A 21,691-nucleotide genomic window follows, 5' to 3' on the forward strand; every position below is an offset into this window, starting at 1 on the left:
TCTTAATTGAGTCCACACTGGAATTGGACTGTCTAGAAATGTGCTAATCAAGTGATGCTACATCATTGACCCCAGTGCCTATGACCAAAGCAAGAGCCTCAAAACATGAAGCATCTGCCTGTGATGCCAGATGCTCGAGTGTGCATGCTCTTCCAGTGACTTGGAGCCAGGGCTCTCAGCCTTCCCAGACTATTCTACTACCCCTTTTAGGAGGCTGATTTGTCTTCTATACCCCAACTTTCACCTCACTTAAAAACGACTTGCTTACAAAATCAGACATAAAAATACCAAAGGGTTACAGCCCACTATTACTGAAAAATTGCTAACTTTCTCATTTTACCATGTATTTATAAAAAATAAATCAATAGGAATATAAATATGGTATGCACATTTCGGTGCATAGTATATAGAGCATTATAAACAAGTCACTGTATGACATTTTAGTTCATACTGACTTTGCTTGTGCTTTTTATGCTGGCTGTTATGCAACTAGGTAAATATCTAGATGACTTGATGGAACCCCTGGAAGACCTCTGTGTGCTCCCAAGGGTACATGGACCCCTGCCCTGATTGAAAACCACTGAGCCAAAGGAGTGTAATGATTGGGCAATTGTACATGTACAGATGTGGCAGTAAACAGTATGAGCACACAACTAGAAGAATTCAGCTTCAGCACATTTCTCTTTCATTGCAGTCTGAATATGCTGTATTTAAATAATGCTGAAATTTTCATATCTGAAGTTGTACCCTACGCAAAAAAGACACTCAAAACTTTGTAGTTCAATAGAATATTGCTTTACTTTAAAGAAATAAAGAGAAAGAATGAGCCTAAATAGGAAAGTACAAAGAGATCAGCTGAAACTTAAAAGATTAAATGAATTTCATGCGTGACTTTGAAAAATGTATTGGTTTCTAATAAGAGTTAGCAATTTTTAAATTCTTGATCTATCCATGAAAGACAGAAGGTTCCAGCTGCAACGGAATATGCAAACGAATTGGCACATGGGGCTGAAGACTTGACTTTTCCCCTCTCACATGGTGGCCAGCAAGTTATTTCACTGCTGGAACAACGAGAAATTACTTTTCCTTTGAGGCTTGCAATGCCCTCTCGGGTCTTGTCATGGGATGACACAGCCACATGCCTTACACAAGACAGATTGCAATGTCACAACCTAGTCCAAAGAAGGAATGTTATTTATTAATGTAAAGCAATCCACAAGCCTTTAAGGATGGACAGCATATCATGTTTTGTATCAGAATGTGGATTTGCATTATGTATTTGAGTATGGAAGCATATCAAAGTAAACACTTTTAGCCATCAGCTATTCAGTCAAAGTCCATAAAACCTGAGATTTTATGTTCAATTTCTGATCAGCTGATATGTTCTGAGCGGAAGAACAAGGAACGTAGCTACTGTCATCTCAGACTTCATTTTTTAGATGGAGAATCCAGGAAGTTGCTGGGCTTTTCTTTTAAATGAGGTATAACATTACGTTAATGAATCAGAAATGTACACTCCCATAATGCTTTTCCATTTCCAAAATGAAAATCTTGGCTTTGGCTCAGCATCTATCAGTAGTAATGTCCAGAGCACAAACTGTATTCCATTAATGTTACCAGCATGGGAATATGAAAGGTCTATTAGTGACTTTTCAGAGCAGGATAGTGATGTTCCAGCAGCTTACTGAAGATTGAAGAGACACAGGCTGAATAATGACTGAAAGGAGAGCCTGCAGGGAGTCCGGCTGAGGCGTTTCTAATGTGATGTAAAAGTTGTTAACAAAGTCAGATTGTGTTGTCAAACCTGCAGAATTTAATATTTAATTTACTAATGAGAAGGAAAGTTTCTAAAAGTATCATATTAATGAAGCCTATATTGTCTTATCTAACTTTTAATACCAGTAAAGTACATTGTGTTTGTAGAACTCATACCCCTGGGAAAACCCAGTGATATGAGAATAAGTAATTTTGCACCTTTCCATCACATTGGAGCAATTTAAAATCACATTAACAGCTAGAAATGTAGCCGTGTTAGTCTGGTGCAGCTGAAACAAAAAACAGGACCATGTAGTACTTTAAAGACTAACAAGATGGTTTAATAGGTGATGAGCTTTCGTGGGCCAGACCCACTTCCTCAGATCAAATGGTGGAAGAAAATTGTCACAACCAAATTGTCAGCGGAATCCATCCAACCATATATGGTTGTGACAATTTTCTTCCACTATTTGATCTGAGGAAGTGGGTCTGGCCCTCGAAAGCTCATCACCTATTAAACCATCTTGTTAGTCTTTAAAGTGCTACACAGTCCTGTTTTTTGTTTCATTAACGGCTAGACAGTGTAAAACAAAAGCTGGTAATATCATCAAGAGACACATAACACAAGAATGGAATTAGTGAGAGACCAGTCATGAAATGGATTTTAAGTTACATGATTAATTTAGCACTATTTGTGGAGATGTTTGTGATTAGACAAATTAATAACATGAAGCCCAGATCCAGCTTTCACTAATGGAGGCATGGAAGAATGAGGCTAACAGGAGTAGGTTCATGCACTTAGAGAGTCCTGGGCTATAATAATTGATAGTGATGGCTTTATTTAGAAAGAAGTTATCTTGGATTGCCGAGCATTTAGCTACATGTGGTCTACACTGGCTCATGAAACCAAGAGCTCAAAGTTCAGCACTATGAATTCTATGGCCCAAAGTACAATATGCTTATATATGTTTTAGAAGCATAACCTTATGCTCCATTGCATGGTTGAGATGATTTTTACACTTAATGCAGTGATTCATCTCCTTTATTATGAATGAAATATACAGTGGATATCTTCTCCCGAATGACAGCACTTACTCTCTCAATATGGAATGGATATCTTGAGAATTTACAAACAAATTTGTTAATACAAAGATGATAATATATTTCAATGTAAGAATGAGACACTGACAGGCATACTGGGAGAGGCTAAGTCAGAAAGACAAGTCCTTTAATGTACACAATGGCTAGGAGTGTTATTGGAATGCTACTATGTACCTAAAGGAAGTGGGATAACAGGAAACTGACAATGAACACAAAGATATGGGCCTATCAGACTTGTGTTCTGAGCTTTCTACTGTAGGGTGGCAAGAGCTAGAGCATCAATGGGAGGCATGAAAAGGCTCAACTCTTTCCATGCTCACAGTGTTTTTCATGTTTTAAATATCAGGTGGGAAGCCAAAGTTCCTGACACTGAAGCATGTGAGAAAGCTAATACTGTCCTGGCATTATCTTTTGGCCCTGTACCTCAGTCCTGTGTTATTTGTGGCAAGGACTTGTCACTTGAGAATTGGACTTTTTAGCCACTTGAGATGCTGCAGCAGCCTAGTAAATGCCCTGCTTTGACACTTTCAAGGCAGAGGGCTTCCGTATCCACCTGTAAATAGCAGCCCATTCCTACATAAATACCACAGGAGATCTGAATGGTGGGGAGAAGTGTCTTCAGTGAATGAACAGATACCTCAAACATCTTTTGCACCCTTTTATATTTATTTAACAGGACCATACTAACAAAAGTGGGCACTTCAGTGACTCACTTTGTTTTAGTGCAGATTGGGTAAGTACCTGGCCACAATAAACCCACACACTGTGTGCAGTCAAAAGTTTGCCCTATATTGAGTACTGGCTTATTTAACAAAAAATTAACAATTATCTGACAAAGTTCAGATCAAGCCTTCTGGCTGCTCTTAAGATTCTTCCCTCTGAACTACTCAGCTCACATTCTAGGCCCCCTCTCTCTAAAACACTCCCATGCCCATTATAATCAGTGTGGGGGAGAGCCACCAGCCAGTGTGTCAGCGGACTCCATCCAACCCTTCCCTTTCCCAGCAGGTTCAATACATATTAACAGCATAAGGCATTTCAGGGGAAAACTACCAGGGTATGTCTACACTACACGCGGCATGGACTAGACTAGACTTCCTATTCCGAATTACCGTTACTCCTCGTTTCACGCGGCTACACGCGGCACGGAGTCCGCACTAGCGGACATTTAAAAATGGCGGCACCCGGCTATATGCAAATGAAGCCCGGGAAATTCAAATCCCAGGCTTCATTTGCAACTCTGGTTGCCTACATTAACCACCCTAGTTCGAACTAGGGTGGTAGTGTAGACATACCCCCAGTCTGTTAAGCCTAGGGTATGTCTACACTGCCCTGCAGTTCAGACAAAGTGGATGTGGACAGCAGGTGAACTTAGGAGGGAGGGCATCACAGCATCACTCATTGGTGCACACTGTTATCCACAACACCTTAGTCCAAATTGCTTGGCAATATAAACAGGCTCTTAGCTACCTGTTCTCTGACCTTACTTGAGCTTTATTTATGTTACCAGGCATGAATATTTTGGCAGAGCTCTGAACATAGCGGTGTGAATGTGGAGGAACAAGAGCAGCGGTGGGAAATAATTTTTTGCCAGAGGCCATTTCAGAAATTTTTGAAGTGGCCCTGGGCTGCACTGGAAAGGGCAGGGCCCAAGCAGAAGGGGCAGGGCCAGGATACTTCTGGGTTCCCCCACCCCCAGACTATCATTGGTCTGGGGGTGGGAGAGTGCCTTTGCCCTCCCCCCCCCAGATTCTCCCTAGGTGCCCATGCCCCTGGTGTGGGAGGAGACTTCTCACGCTTCCCCACCCTCAGGCCAATCAAAGCTTGGGGGCGGGAGAGTATGTGAAGCCTCCTCTCACCCTACTAGGAGTGCCTGGTGCTTCTAATTGGCCTGGGGGCAGGGGAGCAGCAGGGCCTCCACTGGTTACATCCACCCACTTGGCGGGCCAGATCAGCGTGCGGAGGCCCTTTTCCCACGGAGACACAAGAGGGTGGAGTGAAGAAGAGGAACAGAATAAGGGGCATGGATGGAGGAGGAGAGCAGTTCAAGAAAAGGAAAATGAGCAAAAGGAGGATAGTTAATTGGCAATAAAGATGGATGATCAGAGCAATTAAAGGGCAGTGGCAATAAAAGTGGAACAATGGAACAATTAATTAGTAATTGCTATAGTACCCGTGTTCAAGAGAGAGAAAGAGAGAGTTAATGCAATCTGGAGGAAGGAACAGATGACATCAGAGAGTGATACAATAACATGTCAAGTCAGTGTGGAATGACTGTGTATGGGCGGGCCTCTTCACTTGTCTCCTTTCTGTGCCTGCTGCTGCTCTTCTCCTTTGGCCTTCTTTACCTTTTGGCATTATATGCGGCATAGTTTTCAGATGTTTCTTACAGTGACCACACCTTCCAAACAATCTCCAAATCATGGCCAGAGTCAGAAAACTGTCACTTCGTTTTGATTGGAAAACCACAATACAAACACTATACTTACTTATAGAAAAAGTTCCTCTCCTCTTCCCCAGGACAGAACCGCAGGTTCCCTGTTGAGCATGCGTATGTATATGAATTTGTATCTGGGTCCATGTCACCTTAGTGCCAAACCACACTGAGAGCAGAAATTATCACTCGAATTAAGGCCACATTTGTTTTCAAACAAGAGCAGAAATTACAGTAGTTGAAGAACAATTATATCTTTTCATTTTAAATGTCAGCAAGCATGAGGTAAAAACCAAACCTACAGTAAATAAAAAAATGCCACTTACAACAAAGTCAAGGAAAATGAATAAGCTAAATTATAATCAGAGAAAAAAAATCAGATGTGGAAACTGTAGCTCTATAGCATAGCCTCCTGTTAGCCAAACCATACTTGGGCTTCAAGAGCCTGATTATCCTTACACCTGGCCTATCCTGGTATAATTCCCCTGATTTCAATAGAGTTACATTTGATATAAAGTACAGAGGTACGAGTGAAAGAGATTCAGGCTCTCTAACTCTATAAATGTTTTACTGCCATTCCAGCACCAGTCTGCCAATAGAATAGAATATTCAGAGCTCAAAACTTTATTTGGCAGAAGCAACTACTTAGACTGTGAATTTTGGGCTGGATTCCCTCCTGTACCGAGAGCCATTCAACATGCAATGGTGGGTAGGAAGAGGGAGTATGCTACAGCTTTCCAATTCTCACGTTACATCTTCTCTCATCCTGGATCTAAGGTAAGTTGCAGATTCCTAATTTATGACAACGAGCAGTCCTGTGACCCCTTAGAGGCTAACAAAAATATATATAGTATCCTAAGCTTTTGCGGGCAAAATGTAATTTATGACAGTTGCTTATGATACCTGAGGGGCCATACACAGAATTTACAGGGCAGGGAAGAAATTTGCCATTTTGCTACCTCATCTCAGCCACATATGCTAGGCTATGTAACAGGAGCTATCTGAGAGCTCCCTCTGGAGAAGAATTTCTCAGCTAACCAGTTTCAGCTAGCATTCAGCTCCTTTGTACTACATGGCTGTGTCTAGACTACATGCCTCTGTTGGCAGAGGCATGTAGATTGGACACATAGGCAAAGGCAAATGAAGCCACGATTTAAATGATCGCGGCTTCATTTACATTTACATGGCTGCCGCGCTGAGCTGACAAACAACTGATCAGCTGTTTGTCGACTCGTGCGCTAGTCTGGACGTTCCCCTGCCGACATCAAAGCCCTTTGTCGGCAGCCCCGTTATTTCTCATAGAATGAGGTTTACCGGGGCTGCCGACAAAGGGCTTTGATATCGACAGGGGGAACGTCCAGACTAGCGCGCGAGCCGACAAACAGCTGATCAGCTGTTTGTCGGCTCAGCGCGGAAGCCATGTAAATGTAAATGAAGCTGCGATCATTTAAATCGCGGCTTCATTTGCCTTTGCTGAACAAACAAATCTACATGGCTCCGTTGACGGAGCCATGTAGTCTAGACGTACCCCATGAGTAATGCAAATAAACCAGTTTTCTGAGAAGAATGCAAAGGCTCAGAGTAGGGATGTTAACACATAGTAGTAGTTGAGTAAATGATTAACCAATATGCTATCCCCTCCCTGCCCGCGAACAGCAGCTGCTGCCTCGAAGAGCCCCTGTCCGTGGCAGCCTGGGCTGGCGGTGCACAGCGGGTGCTTCATCTGGGCAGGCAGTCCAGCTCAGACCTGGCTTGCACTGGGTCTGGGACTTACCTCTTCTGTGGCTCTGCAGTTTAAATGCACTAAGAGCTGGGGGGGCAGGCAGCACTGGTTCCTGCCTCTCCCGCTCCCACTGCCTCTGATACAGAGGCAGCGGTGGGGGGGGATATGAGTATATAAGTAATTGACTAGATTAACTGATAATTGATTATTGGTTAGTCAACTACTCGTTTACATACCTAGTGGACAGAAGCTTGACCACAGGAGCAGCTCACGGACAGAGGCTGGTCTGCAGCAGCAGCTCGGATCCCCGCGGACAGGAACTGATACAAAGGCAGCAACATGGAGTAGCAGGGGCTCTCCGGGGGTGGGGCTGGAGACCACTGGCCCCACCCCAGAGGGACTATCGAATAGTCATGTAACTGCTAAGATTTCATGTGGTTACGCAACTATTCAATTACAACATCCCTAGTTCAGAGAGAGAGAGAAGGGGGGTGAGGTAATGTCTTTTACTGGATGAACGTCTGTTGATGAAAGGAATAAGCTTGTGAGCTCATCAGTAGTTAAACTGACTTAAGTCAGTGTAGACCAGGCCTTAATGGATTACAGATTGCTGTGATGAGACTTAAAACCATTGTCTCTATTGATTCCCTTATTTCTGGTGTCTAGCAGAATTATGAATTTAAGCTCCTAGGCTTGTTTTTGAATGTGTTGTGCAGATTTCCTTTGATTATTTCACCAGAAAAATAGATTGTATCATAGAATGGGCCATCCTAATTCCCCGAGAGAACCTTCTTCAACAGAGGGGAAAATAACCCACTGACTGCAACCCTCTAGTTGTGATGAACCCTCCCCTCCCACAGGAACCTAGGTGGGGTATCATCAAACAATTATAACCACACTTGATGGGGACTGCATCCTGAAAGAAATCTTTCTCAGACCTCCTCTTATGGTCTCCAAATAACCTTCTGACCTAGCCAAGCTCCTCATACAAACAAGACACACCGGCTATGTCTACACTGGCCCCTTTTCCGGAAGGGGCATGTTAATTTCAGAGATCGTAATAGGGAAATCCGCGGGGGATTTAAATATCCCCCGCGGCATTTAAATAAAAATGTCCGCCGCTTTTTTCCGGCTTTTAGAAAAGCCGGAAAAGAGCGTCTACACTGGCCCCAATCCTCCGGAAAAAGCGCCCTTTTCCGGAGGATCTTATTCCTACTTTGAAGTAGCTCCAAACAGAACCTGACCCTGCTATGACAATACAAAACCTGCAGGCATATCTCCACTGCTATGATAATCAACACCCCACACAACACACATTTCATGTGATGTACCGCATCCAATGCAGCATAGGCCCCAACCACAATTGTGTGGGTGGACCTTGAATGCATTCACACAGAAAAATGATAAAAGGTGGAAATGCCGTCTTACCCAGGGGCAAATATTTTTACATGATCATGATCACTCTGTATCTGACCTCTCAGTACTTGTCCTCCAAGGAAACCCGCACACCATTTTCAAAAGACAAGCCTAGGAGCTTAAAATCATGTCTCCGAAGCTCCCAAAATCATGGACTCAGATACACTGTTTTTATGTCTCATTACAATAGTCCACAACCAACTAAGTACTGGTTGGTATACATTAGAAAATTAGACAATCTTAGCTACCGGTTGGACCTCGCTGATCCAGAACGCTTGAGACCTGACTAGTCCTGAATGAGGGTATTTGCCATACCAGGGAAGGTTTCTTTCAGGAAGAACGGCTCTTGCTCAAGAGGGGTTTTTGCGCAAAAAGGAGCTGTCTACACAGCTCCTTTTTGTGCAAAAGCCTCTTGCGCAAAAATGGCTGCTAATTAAGTATGCAAATGCAACACGGCGATATGCTACTCCGTGCTTCATTTTTATAAGCTTTTGCGGAATAAGGCTGTAGTATAGACATAGCCTTTGTGTGGCTATACATGAAAACAAGCCCTAACTCTCCTCTACCCTAGGACTGCAGAAGTGTTACTTGCCCACTTCACCTGGAATAGTCTCTTGCAATATGTGTTAACTGCTGTTTCGTAACAATCTGTTCCACTTTGCATTTAGATGTGACATTTTAATGACCTTTTCCACACCCAAGGAAGAGCTCTGACTAACTTGAAAGCTTTTCTCTGACACCAACCCAAGCTGATCCAATAGTAAACATTACCTCACCCCACTTGTATCTCTCATATCCAGGGACCAACATGTCTACAACATCACAGCATCCACTAATGCAAATGCTATTTTGACCATCTCATTTGTGTCATACCAAGTAATCCATCTTTTCTGGGACTATTTCTATTTTTCCAAGTGTCTAAAGTGGCTTTAAATACCCAAAATTAAAGAAAAGACCATGCCAAAGAAATGTTTACTATCCCTCTACTTGGAAAGAAAAAGTGGAATTTTCCTACCAGGGTTAAACTGGGCTCAAGACTGGATGACATTCAGTCCTAAATCAATGACACTTTAAATTCTGATATTTTGCTAAATGTTCAGAACTAGAAATATGAACTTTGTATTAGACGTGATTTAAGATTATTTCCTTAGAATAAAACTTTTCAATCTTGCTGATTTTTTCAACTTACCATTGGGAAGATCAAAACAAAAATGTTTAGCTATAGATTAGATTGATCCAAGCTAAAATATTTCAGCTTGCCAAATGGAATTTAAATATTTGATTTTTGGAAGGCTTCAACATTAATCTGTGTTCATTGGAGCTGCTATTGTGAGCACTGGTTGTTATAGCCCAGGCATCTCATGCCTCCATTCTTCCCTATAGGGCATGCTTCCTGTCTGGACTACCTCGGACATTATGCACCATGGCCTCTTCTCTGGTTGAACTGCCATTATCATAAAAATCATATGCCCATGTGCAGCATGAAATACATAGTATGCCTGAAGAGCTCAGAATACTGAGGGGAATAGGGCCATGAGTTATACAAATAACAATTCCCTAGAAACACAACAGCAGCTCAATAGGACATAGATTAATGTTGAACTGAGCTGAAGGGAAATATTTCAACATTTCCATATCCAAATGTTCTGGAATTTTCTGATCTGCAAGATAATTTGGCATTTTATTTACTGGTCCTGACTCATGGTAAAAAGAAAATATTGAAATACTGAAATTCCCTATGGGATGGAAATGTTTATTTTGACCACTTCTGCTTTATACTCTTGGGAATGGCAGATGCTCACCTTTTTAGAAGGATAAGATAGCATTCCTTTGTAGTCCAGGGAGATGCCAAGAAATCATGCTATACATTTGTAACATAGTTATGGAATTACTATAGAATTTTTAAAGATTTGTGAAATGAATTACTAGGAGTTTTCTCATTGAGTCTTGCATAGTGACACCTGGGTTTATAGTACAGAATAAAATCTTGTGCCAATAATGTTTGTTTAAACAAATGTTTCTAAAATAATTGTGAATTCTGTGGCATAAAGATTTATGGACACTTGTTTGGAATGACCTGCACAACCCAGACATGGCTGAGTCACTCAGCTCTGATCTACAATAGGGAGTTATTTTGAAATAACTCCCCTTATTTTGAAATAACAAGCAGAGTTTCCACACTACCAAGCCCATTATTTCAAAATAAGGGGCTGGTCATTGCAAAATAATAATTCCTGCTTTCTTTGGGGAAAAAGCTTACTTTGAAATAGTTATTTTGGGAGTTATTTCAAAATAATTTCCTGGTGTAGACATGCCCTCAGAGTCCCTACTCGCACCATGTTCCCTGCTGCGCCTCTACTTCCCCTCCCCTCCACACTGCGGAGAGAGTGCTGGGTTGAATCAGCTTTTAATATGCTTCCCCCCACAGTTGCTTCCTCTGATATAGAAGGAGCGGGGGGGGGGGGGGGGGGGGGGAAGAATGCAAGTGGTTGACTCGACTACTCTACATCCTTATCCTTCACTGCCCTATAATTTGATTTAACCAGCTTCTGTCTTATTAGACTATAGTACCCATGGAATCAGCTTGCTCTTAGGAAATACTCAAAAGCACAACATGGCACCACCTAGTTTTATGAGATCTTGTGGAAAAGTTAAATCTCTTCACTACATAAAGTAGTCTGAAAGGGTACGTCTACACTACAGCGCTAGTTCGAACTAACTTAGTTCGAATTAGTTAATTCGAACTAAGCTAGTTCGAACTAGCGCATCTAGAACTAAAAACTAGTTCGAACTAGCGTTTTGCTAGTTCGAACTAGCGCGTCCACACTGATTGGACGCAGGGGGGCATTTAAGGGCAGCTGAAACCGGTTCTGGCAGGGCATCAGGTCAGCAGTTGCTTTGTGTGGCTGCTGTCTGAGGCTATCTGAGGCTCGTGCTTAAAGGGACCCCCCCTGGACAGCCGGTTCTCAGCTTTTCCTGCTTGCTTGCCAACCTCGCCGAGGGACAGCAAAGCGTCGGTCTCTGTGCCCGTCTGTGTCGGTGCTTCCCTTCGGGGGGGGCCGCCGCAGGTGGCAACATGGAGCCACGGCTCGCCCTGCACCTTCTGGTGCACGTTCTGGACTTGCTGCTGCAAGCCTGCCAGCAATGGCTCGAGGCTGCCTGGCACCACCTGGGGAACGTCAGCCCCCTGCCTCTCCGCCTGGCCGCCCTGGGGGCCGTGGAGGAGCCGCGGCGGCGCCCCGGCACCGGCGTGCCCCGCCGCATCTGGCGTCTGGACACCAGCAGCGACTGGTGGGACCGCATCGTCCTGGAGCGCTGGGACGACCGACAGTGGACCCAGAACTTTAGGATGAGGAGGGACACCTTCCTGGAGCTCTGCGAGTGGCTCGCCCCTGCCCTGCAAAGAAGGGACACTCGCATGAGGCCCGCCATCCCCCTCCAGAAGCGGGTGGCCATCGCCCTCTGGAAGCTCTCCACGCCGGACAGCTACCGATCCGTCGGGAACCAGTTCGGCGTGGGGAGATCCACTGTCGGAGCAGTGCTCATGCAGGTACGGCGCTCGTCGGCCACCGAGCCGGGGGGGAGGGGGGCTGCGAGGAGGGGATGGGCCGCCCCAGGGACAAAGGGGGGGGCGGGAGGAGGCGAAGGCGCCCCGCACCGGAGGGGTCGGTCTCTCCCGGCCGTACTACACGCCGCCAGGGGGGTTGCTTCCGGGAGTGGGGCGCGGGGCACTGCCAGGGCACGCACGCTCCCAGCCACCCGGGCGCCCCACTGATTGACGCTTTGCTGTGTCTCTCTCCGCAGGTGGTCAAGGCCATCAACCGGGTGCTGCTCCGCAGGGTGGTCCGCCTCGCCAACCCGGATGCCGTCATCCGGGGATTCGGCGCCCTCGGCTTCCCCAACTGCGGGGGGGCCATCGACGGGACGCACATCCCCATCCGTGCCCCGGAACACCAGGCGTCCCGGTACGTGAACCGCAAGGGGTACTTCTCCGTCATCCTGCAGGCCGTGTGTGACCACCGGGGACAGTTGACGGACATAAATGTGGGCTGGTCCGGCAAAGCACACGACGCCCGGGTGTACCGGAACTCCTCCGTGTGCCAGCGGCTGCAGGACGGGACCTTCTTCCCCGACCGCCACATCAGGGTCGGGGACGTGGACATGCCCGTCTGCCTGGTGGGGGATGCCGCCTACCCACTGCAGCCCTGGCTCATGAAGCCCTACACGGGACACCTCAATCCCTCCCGCCAGGCCTTCAATAACAGGCTGAGCAGGGCCCGCATCGTGGTGGAGGGGGCCTTCGGGCGACTGAAAGCCCGCTTTCGATGCCTCCTCACCCGTCTGGACCTGGCTGAGCACAACATCCCTCCCGTGGTGGCGGCATGTTGTGTGCTCCACAATTTGTGTGAGCGGAAGGGGGAGGCTTTCTTGCCAGCCTGGATGGCTGAGGCTGACCGCATGGCTGGACACTACGGTCAGCCCCGCACCGCCGCCGTCCGGGAAGCCCAGCGGGGGGCCATCCGGATCCGGGAAGCCCTGCGGGAGAGCTTCCAGGTGGAGGAGGAGGAGGACTGACCTCTCCCTGCATGCCCCACCGGGGCCTTCTTCCACCCTACCCCCCCCTTCCCCTTTCCCCTCCCTACCTACTGTCAAATAAAGACACCTGTTTTTCCAACAAAAACGTCTGTTTATTTCACAGAACTGGGGTGGGGGAGGGAGGAATGAAGGTGGGAGAAGGGAGGGGGAAACCTGGGACGAGGGAGCTGGAAGGGGAGGGGAGGGAAGGGAGGAAGGGAAAGGAAAGCTCAGGGGTGGGAGTCTGGGTGCCTCTCCCGTCTCGCCACACTGCGGGTCCGGGGGCGTCGGTGGGGAATGGTTGTGGAGGGGGGGGCAGAGAGGACAGGGGGTGTGGAGGAAGCAGGAGCGGAAGCAGGAGCGGAAGCAGGAGGAGCAGGAGGAGCAGGGGGAGCAGGGGGAGCAAAAGGGGGAGCAAGAGGGGGAGCAGGGGGAGCAAGAGGGGGAGCAAGAGGGGGAGCAGGGGGAGGAGGAAATGGAAAGCGGTCTAGCAGGCTCTGGAGGTGGCCTCGCAGGGCACGGCCCTGCTCCTCCAGGGCCTCCAGACTCCTCTGGCGCAGCCTGAGGTCCTCCTGGACCCAGTGGTCCTGGAGACGGAGCTGTCGGTCCAGGAACCGGAGATGCCGCCTCTGGTAGTCCTCCTGGTTCCTGGCTGTCCTGCTTGCCCGGGCGCGGGCGGCTGCTGCAGGCGGTGTGGTGCGCCCTGCAGTCCCCGGTGCTGCAGCTGTGGTGCAAGAAGACCAGCGGTCAATTACCCCAGGGGCCCAGGTGTGTGAAACCCAGCTCCCCTCTGCAAGGCCAGGGCCCCTGCAGGATCCCCAGCTGCTGCTCCGTAGTGGGCAAGGCCCAGGCGCACGGTCCCGGGGCTCCCTCTCGCCCCAGCCCCCCGTACACATAAGGGGAACACGAGGGTACTCACAGGTGGACGCCTCCCCGGCCTCTGATGATGCAGGCGAGCGGCTCTGTGGGGTGCCTCGGGGGTCCCGGGTCCTGGGAAGGCTGGCGGCAGGCTCCTGGCTCTCAGAGCCCTCTTCCTCCTCCTCGGTGTCCAGGAGCGGTCCCTCTGCCCCGGGGTCAATCACGTCCCGGGGGGCAGGGACGGCATGAGGCCCCAGGATGCGGTCCAGGGCATGGAAGTGGGGGCAGGCCTCCGGGTCAGCCCCTGGCAGGCAGGCCCGGGAGTAGGACTGCCGCAAGTCTTTAATCTTGCAGCGCACCTGCTCCCGGCTGCGCTGGTGGCCCCTGGCGGCCAGGCTGGCAGCCATGCGTCCATAGACGGCCGCGTTCCGGTGGCTAGTGCGGAGATCGTGGACATTTGAGGCTTCCCCCCAAACCTCGATGAGGTCCACGATCTCCGCACTTGACCAGGCGGGCGCCCGCCTTTTGCGCCCCCGGGCAGGCTCCCGGGAGCCGCCAGGCTGGTCGTGGGGAGCAGTGGAGGGCTGGGAGCCCTCGGATGGCTGGCTCATCCTGTGGCAGGTGCAGGCTGTGCAGGCACGGGTGCTGGCAGCCTTGCAACTGGCACAAAGTGAGTAGCCAGCCCGTGGCCCTTTAAGGGCTCCGGGGCCGGGAGGGGGGCAATAGAGTTTCCCTGGTGTTGGCCAGAGTGGCCACCAGGGAAACCTGGGAAGCCTTAGCCTCCCACTAGTTCGAACTAAAGGGCTACACAGCCCTTAGTTCGAACTAGCTAGTTCGAACTAGGCGTTAGTCCTCGTAAAATGAGGTTTACCTAGTTCGAACTAAGCGCTCCGTTAGTTCGAATTAAGTTCGAACTAACGGAGCGCTAGTGTAGCGCATAGGAAAGTTAGTTCGAACTAACGTCCGTTAGTTCGAACTAACTTTCTAGTGTAGACATACCCAAAGGTACATAAATTATACTCATGCAAAAGTTGGACAAGTGGGAAGTGAAATATGAAATTGATATTCCATGGAAAGAAGACATATTTGAAATATTCCTAAAGAATATAACAACTAACATAAGGAGTAATAACCTCAGAGTGTCTACACAGAGTGTCCACACCTCAAGCACGTTTTTGCACAAGTAAATTTACAGTAAATCAAAAGAAGAGAGGTTTTTTTGCAGTGTATTCTTTCTATGAGGAATAACTCCTTTTTGCTTAAGAGTCCTTGTAGAAAAAGGCATGTGTGGATGGGCAATGGGGGGAGGGGAGGAGGGAGAGGGAGGGAGGGAGTTGCGCCAAAGAGCCAATGGCAAAAAGCACAGGTGCTCTGGTGGCTATTCTGTGAATAGCAATCAAAGTTTTCTTTTGAGAGTGTCCATGCAGTCTGGATGATCACTTGTGCAAAAGCGCATTGCTTTTGTGATGCACTTTTGTAGTGTGGACGCACTCTTGTGCAAGAAGCTTTTGTGGAAGAGCTCTTCTGCAAAGTTTCTTGTGCAAGAAGCCTGCTGTGTAGATATAGCCTCAGTCTTGATGACTTGTATTGTTTTTATGATCCATCATGGAATTGAACATTGAGATGCAGAGTTACAGTTACATAAGGAATTAGCTCAGACACCTCAGCTCCCATCAAGGACAGAAGCAACATAATTGGGACTTTAATTTAATCACTTGATAGCATGTTTTCTTTTGTTTGCAATCATACCTGTCTTTTTCTAGTCTTGCTTAATATTCTTTAAATCTCTATTCTTTGTTAATACATTTATTTTTGTTTTATTATAAACCCATCTCAGCGAGGGGTATTAAAGTAAAGCTTGTCAGCTAAGCCAAAAGGTTTGCATATGTCATCTCTTTAGATCCAGGGTGGGCAAGATACGTCTCACAAGTCGGATACGACCTGACAAGTAATTGGATCCCCCCCATGGACCACTTTGCTAGGAGCTTCAGGCACGCAGCTATGTGGTTCTCTGCTCTGGAGGGACAGGAAGGCTTCATGTTGATCTCTCTGTCTGCAGTCCAATCCTCAGCTCCTACTGTGTAAAAAAAATTGACCAATAGGAACTGATCCCAGCCAAGCTCTCAGCTCCTATTCATTGGAAACTACCAGCAGAGAGACTGGCCTGGGGACAGGGGCAGTTTAAGCCTATTCCCCCTCCTGGAAGTGAGAGCCACATGGAGGGAGCAGCCTGCATTTTCAGCTGTCTGGATCTGTAGCAGGCAGGGAGCCAAACCTGCCTTTGGGAGCTGCAGGGCTGCTGACTGGGAGATGCAAAAGTAAGCGCCTCCCAGACAAAGCCTGCCTCTAGCACCTCTGCCCCTCTTGTACACCAACTCCCTCCTCAAGTCATTATCCAAACCTTCTGTACCTCTCTGTCCCAAGTCACAACTCCCTCCCAGACCCTGACCCCCCTCATACACCACTCCTCCAGGCCAGAATCTGGCACCCATACTCTCTCCCAGAACCTGCACCCAATCCCCTGCTCCAGGTCACAACCCCCTGCACCTAAACTCCCTCTCAGACCTCACACCATCTCCTGCACCCTAGTCCCTTACCCCATGTGCCCTTCTGCACCCAACCTCCATCGTAGACCCCACACCTCCTCCACATAAAGTGCAGTCCTTGACTACTTTCCAAAATCTTGGAGTGCCCCCCGCACCAAAAATTATTGCCCACCCCTACTTTAGAGGTGGCAAATGGTCATTTCTGTAATTGTCACAGTGAGAGGGACTAGAGACATGGCAGAGACGTGTCTCAGAGGAACTTGGGAATTTGGGCTCACTGAATTGTCATCTGCGAGTCAAGGTTTGGACTAGCAGAGTCCTGAAGAATATGCAAGCTGACTAGCGCAGAGAGAGACTGGTATCTCAGGAAGCTGACCTGCAGTTTAGCATGAGCAAAACTTTAATTTGCTGGGTTCAAGAGGAGTAACAGTAACTCATATCTGAAGAAGAGCTCCGTGTAGCTCAAAAGCTTGACCCTTTCTTCAACAGAAGTTGGCCCAATAAAAATATCACCTTACCCATTTTCTCTAATATACAGTTAGGGTATAAAATATATATGTTCACCATTTACATCGACTATCACTGTATAAATATAATACGTAATGAAAAATACAACAAATAGTAAATGTTGGAATATATACCCAGAACAGTAACAAACTGTTAACAATGCTTGTTTTATTGCTCAGAGGGGGGTCAGATTGACAGAAAGTTCTGCAAGAAGCCATGAAGCAGGCATTCTTTTCTAATTTGTGTGTTTATGTGTGTGTGTACACAAATGTTCTATGCTTCTTGCTTTTTAGTATATCTATTTAAAGCATATCATCTATTTGAATAAAGTAGTTAGAATTTTCTGCTTGTGTATGCACAGGTATTCCCCCTCGTTTATTTTCTTCAGTGGTTACGGCAGGGACGTTTCATTTTCTGAAGTTTGGAATTTTTTGTTCATTCCCCTTCTGAGCCTGTGTGCTGATGAATCCCTTATTCTGGGAATGCAAATGCTTTGGTTCAAATGGTCTGTACACAGATGTTTTCCATACTCTGGATGAAACTTCTGGGACCCCCAAAGCCTTGCAAGATACCATGTTACCCTTTCAGCCTCTGCAAGTGCTAAGCTGTGACAACTCCCTGACATACCATTCTTTCTGCCTTGCAAAACATGGCTGCCTACAGATTTCTCTGGGCAAGGTGGAGGGAGGCCTTCAGAAGGACAAGGCCTTAGGCAGAAGGGGAAGAGCTGGGTCTAGCCTGCCCCAGCCAGCCCTTGAGCGCCATCCAGTGTGAGCCACCGGCAGTTCTGTTGGTAGCCATGCTGCCAAACAAGCTCTTCAGGACTTTGCCAGTTTAAACCATTTTTTGTAGGAAACAGAGATGTCCTTCTGCAGTGGCCAGCCCTCTCCAGGAACACTAACTGAAGATATCAAGTTTATTCCTCCTTTAAGGAGACAATCACAGCAACTTACTAATTTAACGGGGGTTTGACAAACACTTATTTGATTTTGTTTATAGTAAAACAAGTTTATTAAACAAAAAAGTCATAGATGTAAAGCAATGCGAAATATAAAGAGTAAAGATAGAAATAGTTAAACAAAAATAAATACATGCCTCTCATTCAGCGAGTTAGAAACTGCCAATATAAGTTTCTTGCCTATGTTCAGTTCCCAGAATTCTTTACTCCTGTTGAACTCTATAACCTGCTATGGTATCAAGAGTTTTAGCCCCTTGAATTCCCCAAGTAATGGACAGCTATGGGTTTCTCTCCATTTATTAGTCCAGCAAACCTTAGAAATGTATTCTTTGAAAAGTAAGGCCAGACAAAGCTGCTCTCTCCTGCTAGGCTACAGACGTAGCATGGGAACACTGCAGATGATATTCTGTCTTCTGAGATGGTTTAGTAGACCTCAACTTTTCCCAGCCTGCAGCCCTCATGTGGCTTGTGGCCCAATTGGCAGAGTTATGGCCCATGTGACATCCTCAGGGCTACAGAGGTAGGATTGGTTGCAGCTCACAGGGGTAAATATATTGAGAATGAAGCTCTAGAATGCATCTGGGCCTGAAGTTACAACCTTTCTTCTCAGATGCAAATCTATCTGTGCTTACTCATGCTTTTATTATCATGAGCCTAGAAACCATTTCCACATTTTCTACTACAGTTAAGTACCACTACTTCTCAGAGTGCCTAGTAGAGAATATATCTAGCACCTTCAGAATGAGATGGACTGGTGAGATGCTATATTTGTGGCATGTAGAAATTTTAACTAGCTAGGTTAGTAGTGGGGCTTGAAAGATAAGTGTTTCTGTGAAATATTAGAAAGAAAAAAAAGAAGATGGTTAGGTTGTGTCAACATTTCTGCTAGGAATATTTATCAAAAAAATTGGGCTTTATGTTTTGCCCCTCATTTCTTTCCCCCTCCCATCTCCTACTTTATTTCCTTCAGAGGAAGGGAAAAAATGGAGAAAAGCCATTTTTCATTGAATAAACAATGATGAAAATATTTTGTTTGTCTCTACTTAATAGCATTTACTGGATGGAAAGATTTGCAATAGATGCTGTGTACAGTAACTGTCTGGACTGGGTCACAGAGATAGGTCACTTCTGGGGAACTGAAAACTCACATGTGTATGAGCCTGTGTTTGTTTCTACTCTTATTTTCATGTATCTGGCCAGCAGACTTAGGGTGTGTCTAGACTACCTAGTTTTGTCGACAAAAGTGGACTTTTGTCGACAAAACAATACCAGCGTCTACACTACCGCGGAGTTCTGTCGACATAACGTCGACAGAACTCCGCGGTTTTGTCGACGCTGGTAAACCTCATTTTACGAGGCATAACACTTTCTGTCGACAGAACTCTGTCGACAGAAGGTGTTATTGCCTGTAACACTGCGTCCAGACTACGGAGTTCTGTCGACAAAGCGGCTTGCTTTGTCGACAGAACTCCATGTGTCTGGATGCAAATTGTCGACGGAAGTTTTGTCGACAGTATCTGTCGACAAAACTTCCGTCAACAAAACGCGGTAGTCTAGACGTACCCTTAGTTTTGGTATGACCTAAGATAATGCTGAAAAATTCAGAACTCACCATGAGACATGGAGTATATTGAGTAAAAGAAACATACTTATGAAATATTCTGTATAGACATTTGGGTATTTAAGGATTTTTCTGTGCAAAAAAAAAAAAAGTTTTAAAGGGCCAATTTTATGGAGCAAACCAAACTACATATTGACTGACAAAAAGGTACCAGAAGCTTCAAGGGGTAGTCAAATTAGTTTGCACAGGATTTACCTGAAAAAAATGGCCTGGTAGCACTTTATAGACAAACAAAACATGTAGCTGGTATCATGAGTTTTCATGAGCACAGCCCACTTCTTCAGATAACCGGAGTTTTGAGTACCAGTTGTCTTTGTTTGATTACTACATGTATGTGTGCCTACACACATACATTCTACATTTTCAGAGGTTACATTGTTATTTCATCCTGACTGATTAAAGAATAAAAATAATAAACACAATATGTATAATGTGATAAATTCTGCATTCCAACATGATGATGAGTAATTCACTTTGTTTTCTCTGGTTGTTGACAATTGGCTTTGCTGCCATTTTGTGGAACAGACACAAAAGAAAAATGTCCTTTTCATGTGAATGAAAAATTATTCTTAAAATTACAAGATATGTTCTTTATTCTGGGAAATGTGAGTTGTCTGGAAGGGGATGAGGAAACTAGATTCCCCAATAGGCTTGTTGACGGATTCCACCAATAAAAACACTTATAGTTGTGATTAAAAAGTCATTTTGTAAGACAAAGCTGTCTAGGAAAGAGGCTTTTATGCTTTTATTATATGTATATATGTATTATATACTTACATCAGATGATTTAGTACAAGCCCACCTGTAATCAAAAAAACAATTATTCTTTTTTATGTTCTGTCTGACTTTCTTATTTACATGCAGTAATTTCATGACTTCGTTACCAAATAAACTAAATAAAACACATCATGTACTTCACCAATATACTAATCTTGAAAATCCATGTAAAGTTAAGCATGTTCAGAAAAGCCTGCAGGACTGGGGCCTGAATGATCTCTATGCTGTCTTATAAAAAGATTTCTGCACATACTTAAATTTACATTTTATGACACTCCTATTGAGATCAGTGGGAATGCTAGTATGCTTAAAGTTAAGCACACGTGTAGGTCTTTGCAGGATTAGGGCCTAGGTTTGTTGAGAAAATTTTAGACAATGGTATTTTTAGTTTAAGTCTAAATATATGTAAAAAAAAAGGGACGACACATTAGGAAGATGTTTTCAATGCTGTAGCAGATTATAGTGATGCAGAAAGGCAAAAGTACTGGCCTATTTTCACACTGGTGCACAGGACCAAAACTGATAACTTTTTCTAACTGGTTAAATATAATAAACCAAAGAAAAAATGTGTAAGGGAAAAAATAATGATTTCCTGCCTTTGAGTTTGCTTAAAGTTAGGTAAATAATAGTCAGCTACTACAGCTATATAATTTACAATTCTGTCAGGAATAGAAGGTTGGTTTTTTTTAAAAAAAATGTTAATTCACAACATACTTTCTTTGGAAAAAGATTGGCAAGCACCATCATGCTTCTGTTATCACGTCTCATAAATCTATTCCATTCAACAGAAATACAGAAACTTCTAAAATAAGGAAATAATGAGTTATGAAATTTTAAAATCAAAATAATTGGTAATTACATGTTATATAAATTCTAGCTGCTCTATGATTGCTTCAATCAACTGTTATGGAAGAGTTAACAGATGAGAGGAAAATAAACAGAAAGAACATTCTTAAGGTCTATTATAACTTCATGTGCCATTGTGAACATATTACAAAATATGCACCAATACAGAACATGACAAAAAATTAACAAACGCTATTAGAACACAGCATGTCATAGTAATTTGCCTGAAATAAGATAATATCACAGCCGAGCACTTTAAATGCAGCCAATATTCTTCTGTAGGTGAGAAGGCAACATATTATTTGAATCTGTAAAGTCAGGCTTCAGTTCTAAAAACAGAAGTGCTGGAATGTGTGGGTTCAGCGGAAGAAACAACAGAAGCCTCCTAATATGGACTGGAAATATAAACTTCCATATGTTTAAAAGAGGAATCTTGGCTCAAAAGGAACCTAACATGGTGAAAAGTTTTATGGATCTTAAACTTCCTTGTTTAGAAGCAGTCTGGCTGAAGACTTTTGCCTAGTTTGGGACCCCACGTGCAGACTATTGTGTTGTTACATCAGTTACATTTGTA

At 45.4% G+C, this 21,691-nt stretch overlaps 1 long non-coding RNA gene across 2 annotated transcripts; it reads right to left on the minus strand.

Annotated features, from left to right (window-relative positions):
- Positions 1-781: 781 nt before the first annotated feature.
- LOC142820899 (uncharacterized) lies at positions 782-21,217 on the minus strand. 2 transcript variants are annotated; one of them, XR_012897884.1, is made up of 4 exons: positions 20,986-21,217; positions 20,272-20,296; positions 5,346-5,394; positions 782-1,804 (listed from the first exon to the last, which is right to left on the minus strand). It is a non-coding gene; the product is annotated as an uncharacterized LOC142820899 (long non-coding RNA). The 2 variants fall into 2 exon arrangements; XR_012897885.1 differs by having other exon boundaries at positions 5,346-5,459.
- Between the last annotated feature and the right edge of the window lie 474 nt (positions 21,218-21,691).

Source organism: Pelodiscus sinensis, chromosome 1 (genome assembly GCF_049634645.1).
Source record: "Pelodiscus sinensis isolate JC-2024 chromosome 1, ASM4963464v1, whole genome shotgun sequence".
In the NCBI taxonomy this organism is placed as follows: domain Eukaryota; kingdom Metazoa; phylum Chordata; order Testudines; family Trionychidae; genus Pelodiscus; species Pelodiscus sinensis.